Raw genomic sequence first — 21,666 nt, 5'->3', positions numbered from 1 at the left:
TATGTAGCAAACATCATAATTTTTTGGAATAACTTGAGAAAAAATTTTCTTGACAAATGTGAGTTACTAAAGGTTTGCTTTAGGACCATATTCCTAATTTGACTTAGTCTCAAATGAGTTGTTTCCTGTCTTGCAATTAGATATGTATGCAGAATGAGAAAGGGATGAATCAATCTGCAGTCAGTGTTGTGAGCCAGTTGCAGCTGCCACAGTAAAGTGCTCCTATTTAGCTATTAAAATCTTTGGAAGGCTTGCATGTGTAAAATATTCCTAATTTGTTAGGAACACACATGGCTGTGTGTGTATACATGTCATTGTGCAGTAGGCCGTTCTTTATTAGCAAAGTATAGATCCCTGTGGGGTACTAATTACAGCTTTGGCTAGCAAACTGCAGAAAGACAAATAACAAAGGCAAGGGAAAATAGATGGAGGAGAGAGGGAGAGATCTGGGCTTTGCTGTTTTACACCTCTAGCATAAATGAGACATGCTGTGAGTAAACACAGCTGTATGGAAAAATTAGTTTTGAAGAATTGAAAATAAATAACTCTCAGCTCATTCAGCAGATCTACACTGCACATCTCCAAGAAAAAGAGCTTTTTTTTTTGAAATTAGATGACTGTCACAAATTGACTTGTCTCTTGGAAACTTGCTTGACATATACTTTCACAAATAGATTTCAGGAATTTCACTGTTAGAGATTTATATGTAAAGTTTGGGGTGGTTTTTTTTTTTTTTTTTTTTTTTTTTTTTGATGGTAGTGGAATTGAACTCAGGGGCACTCTACCACTTACCTACATCCCAGCCCTATTTATTTTTTATTTTGAGTCAGGGTTTTGTTAAGTTACCCAGGCTGACCTCAAACTTGTAATCCTCTTGCCTCAACCTCCTGAGAAGCTGGTATTAAAGGTGTGTGCCATTGTGCTCATGTAAAGTTTTAATATTTACATTAGTGCAAGATAATTCACAGTAGAAATCTTCTAAAATATTATTTATTGAGCACCTACTATGCAATTCCTCTGATTAGATACTATGGAAGATACAGACATTTGCATATAGATAATCCCTGCCTTCAAGAATCTTGCAGTTTAGTAACACACATGAAATAATAGAGGACAAGATAGTATTTAGTGAAATGCTAGATAATATTGTATAAAGGTGCTCTTTAAATTACAAGGAAAGAATTCACTGCGTGTTTAGGGAAGACTGAGTTTAGGGAAGACTTCTTGGGTGAACTGCAATTTGAGTTTAGCTTTCCAATAGCAATAAGAATTCCATAGCAATTAAGACATGATGAAATATTCCCTAAGAAGGACTAGACTCAGGGACTGGGATTATAGCTCAGTGGTTGAGTGCTTACCTTGCACTTGTGAGGTACTGGGTTTGATCCTCAGCACCACATAAAAAATAAGTAAATAAAATAAATAAAGATATTGTGTCCATCTTTAAAAATATTATCTTTAAAAAAAGGAAAAAAGAAGGACTAGACTCAGAAGTTTTAGCTTTTGGCATTTTCAACAACTGCTGTTTTGATTTTCATTACAGTTGCAGTGGCACATTCTGGAAAGGCAGTAAGCACTAATATATATCGTGTGAGCTTTATGGGATGAGGGTAGGGGATATAAATATTTTTCTTTTTATTATAACTGTGGTGATAAATTTCCGCATGCCATCCTTTATTTTGGTCAGGATGGGAGAACTTGATTGGAATAAATGTCAGATGATTCCTCTTACATTAAAAAAAAGTGTGGGGGGGGGCTAGATTAGTGTGAAGAATGGGTAGTAGGAATGTGGTTGTGTATAGCATAGGTCTTGTTTGGGGATTTTTGCCTTAAAGCTTATACTGGTGTGGACAGTGTATCACAGATAAAAGCTAACATCTTTCAAATCTGATTTTGGAAGGATATAGTTCCACACTATGTAATAAAAGCCTTTCCCTTTAATAATACTATGTAGGGGAAGTTCGAGAATGTTGGAAATAGTTGGGTTTTTTTTCGGGGGTGGAGGTGGGTGGGGGGTGGGGGGGTGCTGTGGATTTACCCCAGGGGCGCTTAACCATTGAGCTGCATCCCCAACCTTTTTATTTTGAGACAGGGTTTTAATTAAGTTGCCTAAGGCCTCACTTTTTTTGCTGAGGCTGTCCTTGAACTTGGGATCTGCCTGCCTCAGTGTTTTGAGTTGGATTACAGGTGTGTGCTGCTACACCCAGCAAGAAATAGTTTTTAAATGTCTTCATGGGGATGCTCGTTGATTTTTTTTTTTCCAATGATAGATTGCTTCTAGAGAATCATTTTCCCTCCCCTATATGTAGAGACTGTCAAAATAGGGGGGAAAAAAGACTGCTTAATCTGCCTGAGAAAAACACAGATAGGATTTTTTTTTTAATATTGGGCCATTGTTTTTTTAAGAACTGGTATTTAAAAGGGGCCCATCTTGCTATTAGAAAAAAAAAAAGTAATTTCAATGAATATTTAGTTTTGTGAACTTGGCTTCCTGCCCTCAGTTCTTCATATCCTTTTCATACTCCTCTATTTTTGACCCTCTACCATTTTCTTCATTGAAGTTACTTTTCTTTTCTTTTAAAACATTTTTTTAGTTGTAGACGAACACCAGACCTTTATTTTATTTATTTATTTTTATGTAGTGCTGAAAATCAAACCCAGTGCCTCACACATGCTAGGCGAGCGCTCTACTGCTGAGCCACAACCCCAGCCCCTGATGTTACTTCTAGCAAATACCTTTCTGCACTGTTTGGATTATGTAATCATGGACATATATTACTTTTACTTTACACAAACGTCAATGGGTATTATCTGGTCAGTGGGATTGATTATAGGATTATTTTTATATTCTCTATATTGAAAAAAATTGATGCTCTTAAAAAATCCGTGTGTGGCCTTCAAGTAAAACGTATGGCATTTAGATAGTGGAATATGGCATAACTATTGAAAAATGAGCTGGATGTTTATGAAATGATGTTCAATACATCTTAAGCAAATAAAGACACTTAGGTGGGGGGATTAATTCTCACTGGAAGGGTTAGGGAAGGTTTCATGGAAGACATGGCATTTTGTCCAGGCCTTGAAGGAGAGTCGATGCCGGCATAGAGCGTGCCAAGCACAGGAACAGGAAGGTGCACGCTCATGTAGGAAGTAGCATGTAGTTCCTGGTAGAGCTGGTGGAGAAGAGACTGGACCAGTAAAGTGAAGACAAATAACAGTCACACAGGTGCAGTGAGGAAGGAGTTGGGATTTCATGCTGTATCTACTAGAGAGCCTTTAAAATTTATCTTTTAATAAATTTTTTTGAATAAGAAAGTGACATAATTAAATATTTTTCAAGTTAGATTTTTTTTTTCCATGTTGGAGATCAAACTCAGGGACTTGTACAGCGAAGCAACCACTACCACTGAACCACATCCAACCCTAAAAGCTTTCTAATTGAGTTAATAATTATATAATAATTGTACACACTTATGGGACACAGTGTGATAATTCAAACCTGCATGCAATGAGTAATGATGAAATCAAAATAACTAACATTTCTGTCTCTTTAAATATTTATCATTTATTTTTGTTGGGAACTTTCAAATTCCTTTCTTCTAATTCTTTTTTTAAATAATTTATTTATTTTTTAATATTTTTATTTTTTTTAATGTAGTGCTGAGGATCAAACCCACTGCCTCACATGTGCTCAGCAAATGATTTACCATTAAGCCACAACCCCAGCCCCTCTTCTAGTTCTTTTTAAAATATATACATTTTTGTGAGCTGTCCTCAACTATGGTTAAATCTTTGTTTTAGGAAGACAGCTTTTGTAGCGGGAGAGAGTAGAAACATTGGCAGGTTATTTGTAGTTGACTTCAATGGATTAGAACAGAAAAACTAAAAATGAAAATAAGTAGTTAGATGCAGAGGTAAAATCAATAGGATTTGGCAACAGATTTTAATTGGGACAAAAAGGAAAATAGAAGAATTTAACGTTTTGAGTTTGGGAAATGGAAGCTACACTCTTCTTGGCCTTCTTGAATGAAGTATATGGAATTGAGTCATACTTTTATTGGGCATAGTGGGTTATTATGAACCGTAATAAAGACTTTGAGCTGTGTAGGTTTTATTACTTCTATAATAAATGGTCAAGATTGCTGTAACTTTGGGTTTCTGTGTCTTTTTCTTCCTTATGTGTTATTTCTTTACTGCGTATGTGTGTCTTATAGAATAATAACCTCTTCTACTTTAAATTTATCTTAGACAAAAAAGCTGGCTAGAATAAGACATAAAATAAAGGTAAATGGATTGACTGAGGGCCAAAGAGGGCTTTCCTATATAAAGTGTTTATAGTGCTGTTTATTTGAATTCCTATGACATTTGAGGTTTTAAGATAGATGACCTTAAATGAATTAGGTGTTAAGTGTGCTTGAAGTATTCTCCATATTTAGAGAGTATCCTGGTTTATAAGCTATACTTATTAAGAATTAATAAAACTATACTTTATAGATTGACTATTTTTCCATAAACAACATATTTATAAAGTGGCTGAGTGACAGACATATTGAATAAAGGAGAAAACGACACACTAAAGCTAGAGAACACTGATTTAATGCAAGTAACCTGGCTGGGAATAAAACCACTTGGTTTATAGTCCCAGTCCTGCCAAGGTAGGACCTGACTAGCTTGTTACTTCTGCAATTGTATCCTTACTGACAGAACAGATAGCAGTTATTCTATCTCCCTCAAGAGTGAGGTAGCACTGTTGAGGAAGTCATGTCTTTCTTTACATGAGTGTGGTAATATGTAATTCATTTCTCCAGGAATGCAAATTAGCACTTGTAACTCATGCTTTTTCTCTCTCTCTCTCATACACACACACACACACACACACACACACACACACACACACACGAGAGAGAGAGAGAGAGAGAGAGAGAGAGAGAGAGAGAGAGAGAGAGAGAGGGAGGGAGGGAGGGAGGGAGGGAGGGAGAGAGGGAGAGAGAGAGGGAGAGAGAGAGGGAGAGAGGGAGAGGGATCATCCAGCAATTCCAAATGGAATTGTGCAATATGTGGTCTTTTGTGTCTGGCTTCTTTCATATAGCATAATGTTTTCAAGAGTCATTGATGTAGCGTATATCAGTACTTTTTTTCTTTATATTACTGAAAAGCATTCCCTTGTATAAGTATGCCACATTTTATTTATCCATTTGTCAGTTGATGGGCATTTGGATTACTTCTGCATTTTGTCTGTTATGAATAATGCTGCTATGAAATTTATGTACATTTTTTTGTATGTGAACATACACATTTGGAATTGCTGGATGATATAGTTAAGTTTTGAGAATGGCCATACACTGTTTTCAGTGGTGGCTGTACCTTTATTTTTCCACCAGCAGTGTATGGGGGTTCTAATCACATCCTCATCAACACTTATTTTTTTTGTTTATTTAAATTATAATCAGACTTTTTTTGTGTGTGTGTGTGTCTGGGGGGGGGGGGTACCGGGGATTGAACTCAGGGGCACCTGGCAACTGAGCCACATCCCCAGCCCTATTTTGTATTTTATTTAGAGACAGTGTCTCACTGAGTTGCTTAGCGCCTCACCATTGCTAGGCTGGTTTTGAACTCTCGATCCTCCTGCCTCAGCCTCCCGAGCTGCTTTGATTACAGGTGTGTGCTACCACACCTAGCTCCATTGTGGTTTTGAATTGCATTTTTCTAAGAACTAATGATATTAAGCTTTTTTTTTTTTTTTTCCTCCCTTTTCGGTGGATCAAATCCAGGACCTTGTACATGCTAGGTCAGTACTCTACGTGTTATTATACTCCCAGCCCTAGCATCTTTTTGTATATCTATTGGCCATTTTGTATCTTCCTTGGAAAACCATCTGCCAAATTCTTTACCCATTTTAAAACAGGGTTATTTGTCTTTTTTATTGTTGAGTTTTAAGAATTCTTTATATATTCTATAGATGAGACCTTTATCAAATTAATGATTTGAAATATTTTCTCCCATTTTGTAGATAGTCTTTTCACTGTCTTGAATATTCTTACCATCAAGTAACACAAAAGTAAAATTTCCAGGAAGTCTAATTTGTCTGTTTTACGCAGTTACTTGTGTTTTAGCTGTCAGAGCTAAAATACTATTAGCTAGTCCAAAATCATGAAGGTTTACACCTATATTTCTTCTCAGAGTTTGTAGTTTTAGCTTCTGTATTTAGGATTCGTTGTATTTGAATTAATTTTCACGTGTGATGTGAAGTAGGGGCTCAGATTTATTTCTTTTGCATGTAGATGCCTACTATTGTTTTTGTGGCAGCAGTTCTATCACTGCACATGTAGGACTTACATTGTTTTTAAATTCTAAGATGCTACCAGAAACGTGTTTGAGAGAAATGGCTATACATTTTAGCATGCTATTAACTTCTCTTCATCTTTTCTCTTTATTAATGCCAAGACTTTTAAAAATACAGGTTTTTTTTAACATAAACAATCAAAGGCAGATGATTAATCTTTATATTCTCATTAAAAGGGAAGACACCACAGATTCTGTTTTTTTTTTAATAAGGCACAATTAAATGAATTAGTACAAATAAAAGTATTTTTTTTTCCTTTGCTTAAAGTTTGAGGCATTTGTTTTTAATGGAAGACCTTGGGGGTTTTTTAGATGTCTTTGCTTTCTTAGTGTTGTGTAGTTGGTAGATGCCAGTAGTATCAGTTGAACTAAATTGGAATAGCTTTCTTTACACTTAAAACCAATTTCCATTAGAAAGAAAAGCAGCTTGGGAGGCTGAGGCAGGAGGATCCTGAATTCAAAACCAGCCTCAGCAAAGGCGAGGCCCTAAGCAATTCAGTGAGACCCTGTCTCTAAGTAAAATATAAAAAAGGTCTGGGGATGTGGCTCAGTGGTCAAGTGCCCCTGAGTTCAATCCCCAGTACCCCCCCAAAAAAATGTCCCTAGAGAATTAAGCTCGTATTCTTCCTTGAACATGCTGTTGTTAAAATTCAAATACAAATATTGTACTATGTTTGTAAATAAAATTGAGAACACCTTCTGATATTTTCTTTCTTTTTATCTGGTAATCTTGAAAGAATTCCCCACGCAAAGACACTTCACCAGGAGAATTCCAATTTTATTGCAAAAAGCTGTGTGCTTATATAGAACTAAGGGGGAGATGGTAGGGCTTAGATAAATGGCAGGTAACCCGTTCATTGGCAAGTTCTTCCAGATATCAGCTCTGGAGCTCAGGAATTAGTTCTCATTGGAGCTAACGTTCCCCACCAAGGAGATTTGAAATTTGAGAGTTCACACGGGCGGGAACTTTTCACACCACTGCAGAGAAGAAGAAGGTAGGAAGAAGAGGTCCTTAGGTGCCATGTTGGGGTTTTTTCTCTGGGGTATGACTGCCGTTTATACTTTTCCCAACAAATCTGGTATTACACATTTTTATATTACTTTGATTATGTAATCTAGCCATCCTATGTTATAGAGCTCCTAAATTTTGAAGCAGAATATTTTTAAGAGAAGGTATACTTTTGTTGATACTATAAAACTTGCTAAAAATAGAGGATAAATATAGACACAAATTCCACTTTAATGAAGCAGAATAAATTTACTAGCTAACATGGTGCAATTGTCATTTACAAATGTAATCTGTAAAAGAATCTAATTTTCCTGTCAGAATGATAGCTGACACATGCATTTTCAGTTCTAACAACCATCCTCCAAAGTACATTACTGTTTTTCAGATGAAAAGAGGTTTAGAAAAGTTAAGTAATTTACCCAAATTCCCAGTTGAGAAGATGTAGTGAGTGCTAAGATTAGAACTCAGAGTTGTCAGAATGCAAAGCCCATTGTCCCTCAGTTGAAGTCCTGATAACTTTGTTTCTGCATCTGCTGGAGCATCTATTGCTCATGGCCTGTGCTGAATTATCAGTGATTTGCTATGGGTTTCTCTTTCACCTCCAGTTGTTGTTGTTGTTGTTGTTTCTCCTCCCCCTCCTCCTCCCTCCTCCCCCTCCCCCTCCTCCTCCCTCCTCCTCCTTCCTCCTCCTCCTCCTCCTCCTCCTCCTTCCTCCTCCTCCTCCTCCTCCTCCTCCTTTTTAAATAAGGCATGATTAAATGAGTTAGCACAAATAAAGGTGTCTTTATTTTTCCTTTGCTTAAAGTTTGAGGCATTTATTTTTAATGGAGGACCTTGGGGTTTTTTAGATGTCTTTGCATTCTTAGTATTGTGTAGTTGGTAGATGTCAATAGTATCAGTTGAACTAAATTGGAATAGCTTTCTTTACACTTAAAACCAATTGCCATTAGAAAGAAAAGTTTTTAGACGTAAATCAACTTTTTAATTTTTTTTTTAATTGTAGATGGACACACTACCTCTATTTTATTTATTTATTTTTATGTGGTGCTGAGGATCGAACCCAATACCTCATACATGCGAGACAAGCGCTCTGCCACTGAGCTACAACCCCAGCCCAAGCCAACTTTTTATTAAAAAAAAGAAAATAACAAAAAAGAAAAAGAACTCATAACCAATATTTCGACTTGTCTTTTTAATATACATTTTTTTAGTTGAAGTTGAATATAATACCTTTATTTAATTAATTAATTTAATTAATTTATTTATGGTGCTGAGGATCGACCCCAGGGCCTGGCCGGTGCTAGGCAAGCAGCCTATCGCTGAGCCACACCCCAGCCCAACTTCTCCGTATTTTGAGTTCTCTGTTGACATCAATGGGGAGCAATTGACTTTTTGAGAAATGCTATGGGGTCTAGAAAACCTGATGATAGCCACAAGATGCAATCAATAAAATCTGAATTTTGTGTGTGTGTGTGTGTATGATGTTGTAATCTATTTATTTAGTTAGTTAGTTATACTGAGGTTGAACCCGGGGTACTCTACCACTGAGCTGCATCTCCAGCCCTTTTTATTTTTTGAGACAGGGTCTTGCTAAGTTGTTCAGGTTGGCTCAGACTTAAAATACTCTTGCCTCAGCCTCCTGAGTAGCTGGGGTGATAGGTGTGTGCTATTGTGTCATCTTTGTGAAACTGTAGCTTTGCATGATTAACTAAATAAAACATACAAGAATCCCTTTAAGTTACTGGTAATAATGGAGGAAAGAACAAAGAATTCATAGCTATGAGGCCTGGGTTTTGGCTCTGCCACTAATTAGCAATAACACAAACTAATTGTATTTCAATGCCTTTGAGAGGAATAGATGAGGGTGTTCTTAATAGATTGTTACAACATTTTATCTATTTTATTTTTTGTGGTGCTAGGGATCAACCCAGGCCCCCCCCACATGCAAGGCAAGTACTTTATCACTGAGCTTGCACACCCTAACCCTCAAAATTTTATTTTTGAACATTTCTGATGAGAGGGTCTGTAGCTTTAGTCAGATTGTTAGATGGTTAATGACAATAAAAAGAACCACTTGACTAGATAATTTATGAATCTGATTGAAGTTTAACATTCTGTGCTACTTCATTATAACCTTGGTTAGATCATTTCATATGTCCAAGGTTATGTTTTATGTTTAACATTGTTTTTGAAGACAGACTGACGTTTAGCACACATGAGTGCTTTTGGATATTCTTTAGACTCCTTAACAAAAAATCAGTACAATTATTCTCCACTTTAAACCTGTTTTGGGGCTGGAGGCGTATAGCTCAGTGGTAGAGTGCCTGCTTAGCGTGGACAGGGTTCTGGGTTCAATCCCAGCACCATCAAATGCATGCCTATCTTTTATCCACTTACCATTTTAGTAAGAACATGCCAGTCAATCCTGCCTGATTTCCTTTCTCTAAGGACTTACATCCAATCACTAAAGCCTGTAACCTTATCTTATGAATAGTGATTGTTAATATAAAGTATTTACGAAGTGTACCAATTAATATACTAAATGATTTACATTTCCTCATTTAATTCTTGCAAAAATACCATGAAGTAGGGACGATTTTACATATAGAGAAACTGAGGTTTAAAAAAAGTTAAAGAATCCACTGGAGATCCTAAATATTTGCTAGTAAGTGTTTTTTCCTGACTCTGAAGCTGGTACGATATAATATACTCTGGTACTATGATCCATATTGTCTTTCTTAAGTAGTTTTAAAAATCCTTTTTCTAAGCAACTTTGGTTCAAGCTGTAATGATATTTCATCAAACCTGTTTATGAGGTTTCTATTAAAAATTGTTTCTATTTCTTCTCTTCTACACCTACTCATTCAACAAACAATTCTCACCAAAAAAATTCTAATGCAGGTTTTACTATGATATTACCAGGTTTAAAATCTTTTAATGGCTCCATATTTTACAAAGGTTGAGGTATAAATTCTTGAACATTGCAAAAAGTAGCTTTCTGTAATCCACCCCAACCTGTTTTTTTTTTTTTTTTTTTTTTGGTACTGAACCCAGGGCCTGAGCACGCTTGGTACCCCAACCTATTCTTAAGCCTGTCATACCCTCATACCCTCCATTATTTTATGTCATACTGTATTTCATCACTGCAGCTATAGCTAACTGCTTTCCTCTCCTTCTCAGGTGCTCATGCTCTTCCTAGGTACTTGTCTGGGTCATCTCTCTTTCCTGCCCTCTACCTTCCTGCCTCATTCCCTCCTATGCATCCTTGAAGTGCAGGTTGTCTCTCACAGGCCTTTACTGACAGCTGGTTCAAATGCCTTTTCTTTTGTGCTATGCTTACTTTCTGAATATATTACTACACACTTGCTTGCTCTTGCCTGTCTTTTTTAATAGACTCTGTCCTTTTTGAGGACAGAAGCCACATCTTGTTTTTTTACAATCTTGACCCTCAGCATGATGCCTAGTATATTAGAATATGTTCAGTAACTGTTTATTCAGTTAGTGAATGCAATTTAAAATAGTGTTTACAATTATGGCAAAACTTTAATTTTCTTTTTCCCTCGAGGAGGAAAGAGAAAAATATTTAGTTGCTTAGTTAGGGGAAAAACCTTTATTGATATTATAATTGTCACTGGGCTCTAGTGAGAATGTTTTTACTGTTTTAACATTTTCACAGAACCTGAGTAACCTAGGAAAACATTTTATAATTTTTAGGACGTTTTCAAAACTTATTTTCTGCTGGGATTTAGTTCAGGTTGAGAATAAAGTGTTGATCTGGAGTATATCGAAAAGAAAGAGGGGAATAAATTAGATGTAGAACGAGGTAACAAGGTTTCTGGGTATCCAGTTTGGTTCACAATCTTCTGGCAGCATTGAAATACAATCTAATTTTTTCAGAGCACATATAAATGAAGAATGACCTAAAGGTTAGGTGGGAATGGCTGACCTGCCTCTTTCTGGACTGAGATTGGGAGCAGTTGACCCAGAACTGTACCCTTAGGGAATTCAGAGTATTGCCTTTTGAGGTGAGGCTCATTACTCTGATCCCTTTCCAGTGCTGCCCTTGGCTATCTAGATTACATAAGAAAGTACTTCTACATGGAACAGCATATTAATTTCCTTTTGCTGATACACAATGATTTTCAAATTGTTTTTTTCATAATTAAATTAAAAAGCATTCTCCTATGAGCTTATGTTTTTCTTTAATGAATATAAATAAGAAAAAAAATCTTTAGATGAGGGATACAAAAATTTTGTTATTGATTATTGGCCACTGTCAGTTTATTCTAAAAGAAGAAATTAGCATATCTTGATATGAAGTGTCTCAATATCTTGCATCTGTAAACAGGCATTTTGTATTCTTCTTGTGTATATCTGGATTCTGTCTTTACCCTTTATCATGTGATCCCTATGTACATTTTAATTTTTAAATTTTTTTTAGTTGTAGATGGATACAATACGTTTATTTTATTTGTTTTTATTTTTATGTGTTGCCGGGGATCGAGCCCAGTGCCTCACGCATGCTAAGCAAGTGTTCTACCACTGAGCCACAGCCCCAACACCCTATGCATATCTTTTATCATGAGGAAAGTAGTTTTGGGCCGTTGGGCATATTAAAATCAGTTTCTTTCATTTGTTCGTTTATTTATTCAATTGATATTTGGGGGACAGCATTGTAGGCACCAGGGATGAGCAAGATAGGCACACTCCTTTGCTCCAATGGAATCTATGTTCTAGTGGGGTAGGTGAACAATAAAATTAACTTTTAAAAACTATATAGTATGTCATTAAAATGCAATAAATGCTGCAGAGAGAAATATAGCAAGAAAATGAAATATAGCAATGGGGGCTCCAGTCTTATGGGTAACTATGGAAAACCTCATTGAAAAAGTGACTTTTGAGGAAAACCCAAAGGGAGGGAGACCTGTGGCTGTCAGTGGAAGAGAGAACAGCAAATACGAAGGCCCTGGTGGAGACATGCCTGATGGAACAGAGACAAGGCACACAGTGTGGCTGCAGTAGACTTTGGCTTTTGTTCTGAATGACATGAAATGTCTTTGGAGGTGTTTGGACGCGTTCAGTTTTCAGTTCAGAATTAGGTTATAAGGATGAATTCCTGCCAGGAATTTTCTTCCTTTTTTAAAAAATATTTATTTTTTAGTTGTAGTTGGACACAATACCTTTATTTGATTTATTTATTGTTTTATGTGATGCTGAGGATCGAACCCAGGGCCTTGAACATGTTTGGGAACACTCTACTGCTGAGCCACTACCCCAACCCCTGCCAGAAATTTTCTGATTTCATGTTTTAGAAAAATAAATGTTTGGCTCTGAGCACCTCATTTGAAAGAAAGATACTGGAATGGTAGGGAACTAAGTGGTAAGCCATTTCATAAAAACAGTTGAAGGATCTGGAGATATTTAACCTTAGAGAAAACCAAGTGTGAGGGCTGAGTTGGTATGGGTCATTTTCTTAGGTAAAAATAGTTAAATATTGTTAGTATTAATTTGAACCACACAAAAGTATTAAAGCTTTGACAGACTATTTATATGGAAACAGAAGTAGAGTTATTTTGGAAGTTTTAGTGGCTCAAATTAGGACCAGTGTGTATAAGTATATAGAGAGGCAGATTTGGCCTCCATGTGACGGGAAGATCTTATTCCATGAGTTACAAAGGACAGGAATGGGCTATAGTACGTGTCCCTGCCATCAGTAGTGTCTAAACAAGGGCTGTGCAGCCTTGTGGTCAGCAAGGTGTCTGAACCAATTCTGGCATGGAGTAGGAAGTTAGACTAGATGGCTTATTAAAGTCTTTTCCATCTTAAGGGTCTAGAATCTTCATTTAGTATAAAAACAAAGCTGAAAAGCTTGAAAGGATTGAGGTATTTTCAACTCAAAGATTTTGTTTTGTTTCCTTATCATGTTGCTTTTTTTTTTTTTTAAAGAGAGAGTGGGGGAGAGAGAGAGAGAATTTTTTAATATTTATTTTTTAGTTCTCGGTGGACACAACATCTTTGTTTGTTGTGTTTGGTGCTGAGGATCGAACCCAGGCTGCACGCATGCCAGGGGAGCGCACTACCGCTTGAGCCACATCCCCAGCCCAGGAATCATGTTTTTGGAGAGCCGTTTTACTCCTTCCTACCCTGTAAGCCACCCTAGAATTGCTGTAAATTGAAGATGTAATGGATATTTGGTATTTGGTTAGTCTTACTTAATTCTCTCTCATATATATATATATATAAATTTATTTAATTTTTAGTTGTAGTTGGACACAATACCTTTATTTATTTTTATGTGGTGCTGAGGATCGAACTCAGGGCCTTGCATGTGCAAGGCAAGCTCTCTACCACTGAGCCATAACCAGCCCCTCTTATTTAATTCTTTTTTTTAAATATTTTTAGTTTTAGGTGGACACAGTATCTTTATTTTGTTTTTATGTGGTGTTGAGAATCGAACCCAGTGCTGCACCCATGCTAGGCGAGCGCACTACCACTTGAGGCACATTCCCAGCCCCCTCTCTTATTTAATTCTTAAAGAGCCATTCCAGTTATTGTAGGAAAATTGTTTCCGGCTTTTTTTTTTCCCCCAGTGCTGGGGATGGAACCCAGCTCCTGGCAGGTGCTAGGCAAGCACTCTACCATTGAGTTACATCCCCAGTCCAAATTGTTATTTTAAAGACAACTAGTTTAGTTTCTATTTATAAATCATTTAAAAATTTGAACTGAGTTTTATAGTATGTGACCTTCATCTACACAATAACTTTTTTTTTTCCCCCCCTGGTGGTTGAGTTTTGGTCTGTTGTTTTCAAGTATTTCTCATGCCACATTATTCATTGTTTCCTAGAGCTGTTATTACTATACTTGTAAACTATGTTTTCTAATATTTTTTAAATGATTAGCATTTTAACTTATATCCCTTCCTAATGATAGCTGCTGGGTCACTGTGTTGGTCTGGGATTTCATGATGCTGTGCTAGAAAACAATCTGTAGGAAGAATGACATCTAAAGGCGGTAGAGAAAGCATCATCCCAAACTGAAACTATATCCATCAAACAATGACTCCCATTACCCTCTCCCCTCAGTTCCTGGTAGCCACTATTCTACATTCTATCTCCACAAATTTGGCTATTCTTGATAACTCATGTAAGGGGAATAAGTCATTTTGTGTCTGGCTTATTTCATTTAGTGTTCTGTCTTCAGGGTTCATCTAATTTGTAGCATGTATCAGAATTTCATTCTTTAAGGCTAAAGAGCTTTAAGTGAAGATTCTTTTTTGAGATGGGTCTCTCTATGTTGCCCAGACTGTCCCCAAACTCCTGGATTCAAGAGATCCTCTTTCCTCAGTCTCTTAAGTGACTAGGACTATGGGTGTGCATCTCTGGACCTACCTAAAGCTCTTTTATTTTTAAATTATTTTTGGTACCAGGGATATTTAATCACTGAGCCACATCCCTAGTCCTTTTCTTTCTTTCATTTTCTTCTTCTTCTTCTTCTTCTACTACTACTACTACTACTACTACTACTTTTTTTGTACTGGGGTATTAAACACAGGGGCACTTAACCACTGTGACACATCCCAGCCATTTTTTATTTTATATAGAGGTAGGGTCTCGCCAAGTTGCTTAGGGCTGCACTAAGTTGCTGAGGCTGGCTTTGATTTCCCGATCCTCCTGTCTCGGCCTCCCAAGTTACTGGAGCTTATATGAATGTGTCACCACATCTGGCCTAAAAGTTCTTTTTAAAGGCTGTATGTATATACTGCATTTTGCTTATCTATTCATCTTAAATGTCGTTTCATATAGTTTCTTCCTTCAGTTTTACTATCCTTCTGAAAAAGAAGTCCTTACTTTTTTGATGGATGATCTGAAGTCATGGTCTCTAGATACCTCATCATTCTTGTTATTGGATATATTGCTTTGCTCATGTCCTGCTTAAGATGCAGTGCTCTGCTGGGTATGGTAGCACACACCTGTGATCCCAGTGATTCAGGAGGCTGAAGCAGGAAAGCGACAAGTTGTATGCCAGCTTTAACGAGAACATGTCTCAAAAAAAAAGGGCCGAGGATGCAGCTCAGTGATAAAGTGCCCTGGGTTTGGTCCTTGGTACCCACCCCTAAAAAAAAAAAAAAAGAAGGCCATGCTCAGAATGTAACAATGTCTCCGTTATTTCCCACAATGTGGATACCACACTTCTATCAAGAAGATGTTATGGCTGGGGTTGTAGCTAAGCGATAGAGCAGTCACCTAGTATGTGTGAGGCCCTGGGTTCATTCCTCAGCACCACATAAAAATGAATAAGTAAAATAAAGATATTGTGTCCAACTACAACTAACAAATAAATATTAAAAGAAAAGAAGATGTTAATCAATTTAGAAAGCCTATTGTATTTTTGGCATATATGAACTTTTCTGGAAATAATGTTACCAAGTTAGGTCTTTCCCACATGTAATTTAAAAAGCTTTTAATAGCTTTTTAAATACTTTTTAATACAAAGTATTTTAAAATTCAAAGTATTTAAAAAATAGAAAAAGATAAACATTACCCAGTTTATAAAGCATTACTGATATAGTTGAGAGGCCTTATCATGCCCTCCCCCAATCTCATTTCTTATTATTGCTAGAGGACACAACTGTTCTGAAATTTGTGATTATTCATTTATTCACACTTTTACTACATATGTATCTCTAAGCAATATATATGTACATATATGGAGAATTGAAAGACATACAATATATAATAGATACATTATAATTGATATATAATATAATGGATACATTATATCATCCATTGTATATTGTATATCTTTCGATTCTATGTAAATAGCATTACATGGACTATATTCTTTGACCTGCTTTTTTTCATCAAACATGAGAGTCATCTATGTTGTGTATATGTACCTGTATATGTGTAGTTCTTACTCATTTTTGCTGCTATGGGTTTTATCTTGTGAGTTTATTGTTAATTTATTCATCCATTCTTTGGTGGACATTCACTACTACTTTTTTCCTTCATAATTGTTTTTCAATCCCAGTGTGAAAACCTACAACATTTCTTTTAAATTCTAGCTTGTTGATTTTAGTCCATTTTTCCAGCTTCAAATGATTTTGAACTAGGATTCAATCACAATTAGCTGCAAATTTGATAAAAGTCCATGTATAGTAGTGAATCTGAAATCCAGTTTACTAGTTACTTCTGAGCTTTGTAATATAATTTTTCTGGGACTGAAAATATATTTTAACTTTCAAGCTTACTTCTACTGGTTTGAACTATCTTTGGTTGTTAGAGTCCTCTTTATATTAATGGTTTGAAAGAACACAGGTTTTTCTCTCAAGGTGTAGTTTGAATTTAACCTTCCTTTCTCCCTCTCTCTTCCCTCCCTTCCTCTTCCTTCCTTTTTCCCCCTTTGCTTTCCTCCTCTACTCTGCCATTTTTATCAGGTTTTTTTTTTAAGCTCCATTGTTTTACTTAGCCTTAATCTCTTGGTCATTACTTTTGTAGGTATTTCTTTCCAATGCTACTTTTAACACTTCAATTTTATATTTATTTCTTCATACTCTCCCTGTTCTTTATGACTATCTTTAATAATTCTCATGCTTTTCTTTTTTTGGAGAACTGTGGATTTAACCCAGGGGTACTGTATCACTGAGTTACATCCCTAGCCATATTTAATTTTAAGACAGGGTCTTGCTAAGTTGCCCAGGGTGGCCTCCAACTTGTGATCCTCCTGCTTCAGCATTCTGAGTCACTGAGATTACTGGTGTGGGCCATGCCCAGCTTCCCTCATGCTTTTCTAAAATTTTCTGATTGTATTGAGAAAATTCCACTGCCAGATTCTCAAGTCTTAGCAAAGAATCGGCCACCTGTAAATCGAAGTGAAATGTAGAACTTCTCTTTCTAGAATTTCCTTTACCTAACAAGTTCTATATTGTTGTAGAATCCTTGGACATCCAATCATATCTTACTTTGCTTTATAAATGTTTTTAAAATTTATCTATAATAAGCTTATGTGTTTGACTTTTATCTCTTTTCTCCGCATAAAAACTTTGTGAAATTGTTGTTTTCTGACATGGTTCCTGATATGTTCATATTACCAACACATTGTTCTTTATCACTCAGAATTAAATCCACAATAAGGAGAACCCTTCCCTTTTGAGAGATAATTGTCATCAAGGCTAATCAATAATTTTATTAGATGCTTTTAGCAAATTAAGAATTTGAAATACTCCATTACTCAGTTTTGCCTCTGCCAATATTACATTTTCTGATAGTCCACAGTATATTTTTCATATTTAACTATGGCAGGAGATAACCAGCACTCTGTTCCACTCACCAGAATATCTACTAAAACAAGCTGCAGTCCAAAGGAAGTTTCTGATTCATACATGAACTCTAATTAGATGATATCTGATACATTAATTTCCTGTAGCTTTCTATTTAAAGTAAAATTTGTCAATATAATAAATCTTAAGAATTTCTTGAATTTAAAAATCATTTATTTATTGTGAAGTCTGGGAATTGAGCCCAGGGACTTGAACACATTCAGTGAGTGCTCTACCCCTGTGCTACATCCCAACCTGAGTTGAGAAATTTTAAAATATGTTTGGACTGATTGGCTCAAAGATAATAAAAATAAGAAAGTAAGAAAAATTTCATAGTTCTAGCTAAAACTTCTTTGGAGCTATAAATCTTCAAGCTTTGTTGATGCTTACCTTGAGATTTTTAATGCTATTACACATTATCTATGTGGTTCTCTTCCCTTTCTGTTCCTTTTTAAGGCTAAATTATTACTGTGCTTTGTATTATGTTTTACAGAGAGTTTATATTATGAATGCAATACTTTACATAAATAATATTTAAAATTTTTGGTCTCTATTTAGAAAGAGAATGGTCATTATAGTGTTGTGATTTATCTGAGGGTGATTTATCTAATAAGCTTGGCTAGTTAAAATGGGAACCTCAAAGTAATCTTATGTGGCATTTGAAGAACTAAAACACAGTTCATAAAATCCATGTATTGGAGTTATTCCAGTGTTGTGAAGCAATAGTTTTAGTATTTGGTTTTATTTTTGACACACATGGTCATTTGATTTCCTACTTATTGATAGATTAGCTAATAGAATATTAGGAGATGTAGGTTGCTATTTGTTGGCAGGCCACCCTGACAGGTGGCAGGCAAGAAATGTGAGTTAACGTTGCAAATGGACAAACAGGAAAACTATTAAAGTCAGATTAAAAAAAAAGAAGAAGAAGAAGAAAGAAAAGCCTAGTACTCAGGTATCCTGCATAGCTAACCATCCCAAGGGACTTCAGTGGCCCTTGAGGACATTAGCACTATACGGTAATTGAAGTTCAGAATGATGACTAAATCAATAAAGGTTTAATTATATTCTATAGATTTTGAAAATGCAACAAGCGTATAATCTATTTCATAAGGATTTGCATCCAGAATGGCTAAAATAACACACTTTGACATTTAAAAAGAGTAAAAATAAAGGTATGGAAAGTGAGTTTATCTCACTTCTTCCATAGTAATGCCAGTAACCATCAGGTAGTATGTTATTCTGGGAGAGACAGAATATATCTATCTAGATGTTTTCTAACTGTAAGCTTGAAATTCTACAGAAAAGTTAAAAAAAAATTGATCTTTGAAAAAGGAGATGAGTAAGTTTGTTTATTTAAAAATATCTTTGAATGAGTTGATTCAATGATATTAGTCACCATAGAGATGACTTAAATTAAAACCAAGTAGTTGAAAACAGCATGTTCATGCTGGGTGACATTCCTGATTCACTAAATATGGCAAATAAGTTTTCATAGAGAATAGTTTAAGGTCCAAATAATTTCAGGAGAGTAGAGGCAAAATTACCATTTTTATTCTGAAAACCACATTGGTGGTGTCCTATTTTTCTAGAAGTGCAAATTAATGCATGTAAATTATGTCATAAAGGAAAGACACTTTCCTGCGGTTTGGGAGGATTGGTGTTATTGGGAAACAAGCTATTTCCTGGCATGATCTTCAATTCTTAAACACCTTTTCTTCTCTGAAAGCATGTCATTCGATTCTGTCTGTTTAGAAATGTAAAAGGGCCTTTTATCCTTTATTTTTTCGCTTCATTATTCTTCTAATTCACATAGCAATTCTGAATTTATAACATAGTCTTTAAGAAAATAACCCATTTGACCAGATATAGTATAGTAGTATATGGCTATAATTACAGGTACTCAGGAGTCAGAGGCAGGAGGAATATAAGTTTGAGGCCTGGGCAACTGAGTGAGATCAAATAATAATAATAAAAAAAATCTCAAGAAAGTACTGTGGAAGTAAAAAGGGGTATAGATATTGCTCAGTGATAGAGCATTTGCTTAGCATGTACAAGACCCTGGATTATATCCAACTGTCTTTAATCATAACATTTTAATCATAATGCACACACAAACACACACAAAGTAATAAGAAGTAATTTAGAAAATAACCTATTTGTATCACTATTCTAATGTCCCTTTATTTATTTATTTTTCTTCCTTCCTATTTGTAAATCTTAGCATTGGATAGGATTTTAGAGTTCAGTTAATGTAAGGACCCACTTAATGGAAGAAATCTTTCTCTGGCATCGATGATAGATGGGCATTCAGCCTGAGTGAATACTTTTGGTGATAATAGTATGTGTTCTATGTGTTGATTTCATATATGTGGATTCCACCAACTGCACGTAGGAAATACTAGAGAAATATGCATTTGACTGAACAAGCACAAACTTTTTTCCCTTGTCATTATTCCCTAAACAATACAGCATAACAGCTATTTACGACATTTACATTGTGTTTAGTATTATAAGTAAACTAGAGGAGATTTAAACCATATAGGAGGACACATGTAGGTTTTATGCGAACACCATGCCATTTTGTACAAGGAATCTGAATATCTGTGGATTTTAATATTGGGGGAGTCCTAGATCTAGTCCCCCATGGCTCCCTAGGGATCAACTCAGTTCCCAAGTACACCATTTATTTAATCATTGGTTATCTCTAATTATTAGGATTTTTTTCTTTTTACTTTATTCAGATGAAAATTCTGTAATTTTTTGCCCTTAGGAAACACATGCAGCTCTTGAAATTTGTGAGAGCACCAATCACATTCCTTCTTCGGATTCTTTTTTACTAGGCTAAGCATCACCATATCTTTACCCTATGACACAGTCTTAAATTCCATCATTATCTTCTATTTCTTCTTTCACGGAGTCTGTTCTCTTTAGGGGAAACTGCCTAGAACTGAATGTAAGATTTACGATACAATATAAATACTGTGAACAGAGGGATTATTACTTTCCACTGTATTCTAGATGGAAAGTGAAGTCCAGGACGTCAGAGACTCTTTTGTCTTTCTCACTAGTGTAGCCTCCTGCATACTATAGCACCTAGAACATTGTAACATTCTCAAAATTTATGTTGAAGTGTCAAATGTGGTCATTATAATTCTAGAAAAGCAGCTAAAATTGTTAGCTGATTTAGAATTTTATTTCTGTTGGGGCATGTTCAATCAAGACCTTAAAATGTTTTTCTTGTAAACTGTTTTCACATTGTGTAGACTAAAATGATGGAGGTAAGTGAGGCTGGTGAGGTAGGAAGAAGTCGCGTCATTTAATTAAGGACCTGTACTTCAAATGAGAAGTGGAGACCGGCACAAACCTGATAGTGGCAGAGAAGGCGGAACATGAATAGGCTCTAAATATGTTGCGGGTAGACTCTATAGGACTAACGGATTTGGTTGGGAAGGGAAATGGAGAAGGCAAAGACAGTGTTGAGGTCTATGGTTTGAGGTCTGGATGGTATGATTGAACCATTTACTAGGATAAGAAAAACAGAAAATTAAGAGTATTTCTGAAAATGTCTTGAGAGAGTTGTGAGATGCCCATCTCTCTTCTATTTTGGTTCCATTGCTGTATGTCTTTCATTAAGCCATTTATCAGAGTGGGCCAAAAGAGGTGTATTATGAAAATGCCTTTAAGGTCAGACCTGAAACTGCTAGGGTTAATGAGAAGCATTCTAATGAGAACAAGCTAGAGAAACCAAGGGCTGCAGTAATTCGGAAGCCTTGGTTGCAAGGCTTTTCAAGTTTCTCCGCCCAGTCAGGATTGGTTTCAGCTTCCCAGGGATTCCCATTGTGAGTATTTATCGATAACCTGAATTTATCCAACTTGTATCCTATTCTCTGCTTCCACTTTATTTATTCACTTCCCTATTTAAAAACTCCAGTGGTGGGGCCGGGGCTGTAGCTCAGTGGTGGAGTGCTTGCCTCACATGTGTTAGGCACTGGTT

The 21,666-nt window shown here is 35.9% G+C and overlaps 1 protein-coding gene across 17 annotated transcripts in view; it reads left to right on the top strand.

Annotated features, from left to right (window-relative positions):
- Positions 1 to 21,666, top strand: part of Epb41 (erythrocyte membrane protein band 4.1) — a 152,633-nt gene that overhangs the window by 30,098 nt on the left and 100,869 nt on the right. The window contains exon 1 of one of the 17 annotated variants that reach the window (XM_077109944.1): positions 13,413 to 13,497. The exons of the other annotated variants lie outside the window; for them this stretch is intronic. The gene's annotated coding sequence lies outside the window, so the exon portion shown is untranslated. Of the gene's footprint in view, positions 1 to 13,412; positions 13,498 to 21,666 lie in introns of those variants that run through there. 17 annotated transcript variants of the gene reach the window in all.

Source organism: Callospermophilus lateralis, chromosome 7 (genome assembly GCF_048772815.1).
Source record: "Callospermophilus lateralis isolate mCalLat2 chromosome 7, mCalLat2.hap1, whole genome shotgun sequence".
Lineage (NCBI taxonomy): Eukaryota > Metazoa > Chordata > Mammalia > Rodentia > Sciuridae > Callospermophilus > Callospermophilus lateralis.
Note: the sequence above shows the minus strand (reverse complement) of the source record. Positions and strands in the feature narration are given on the sequence as shown.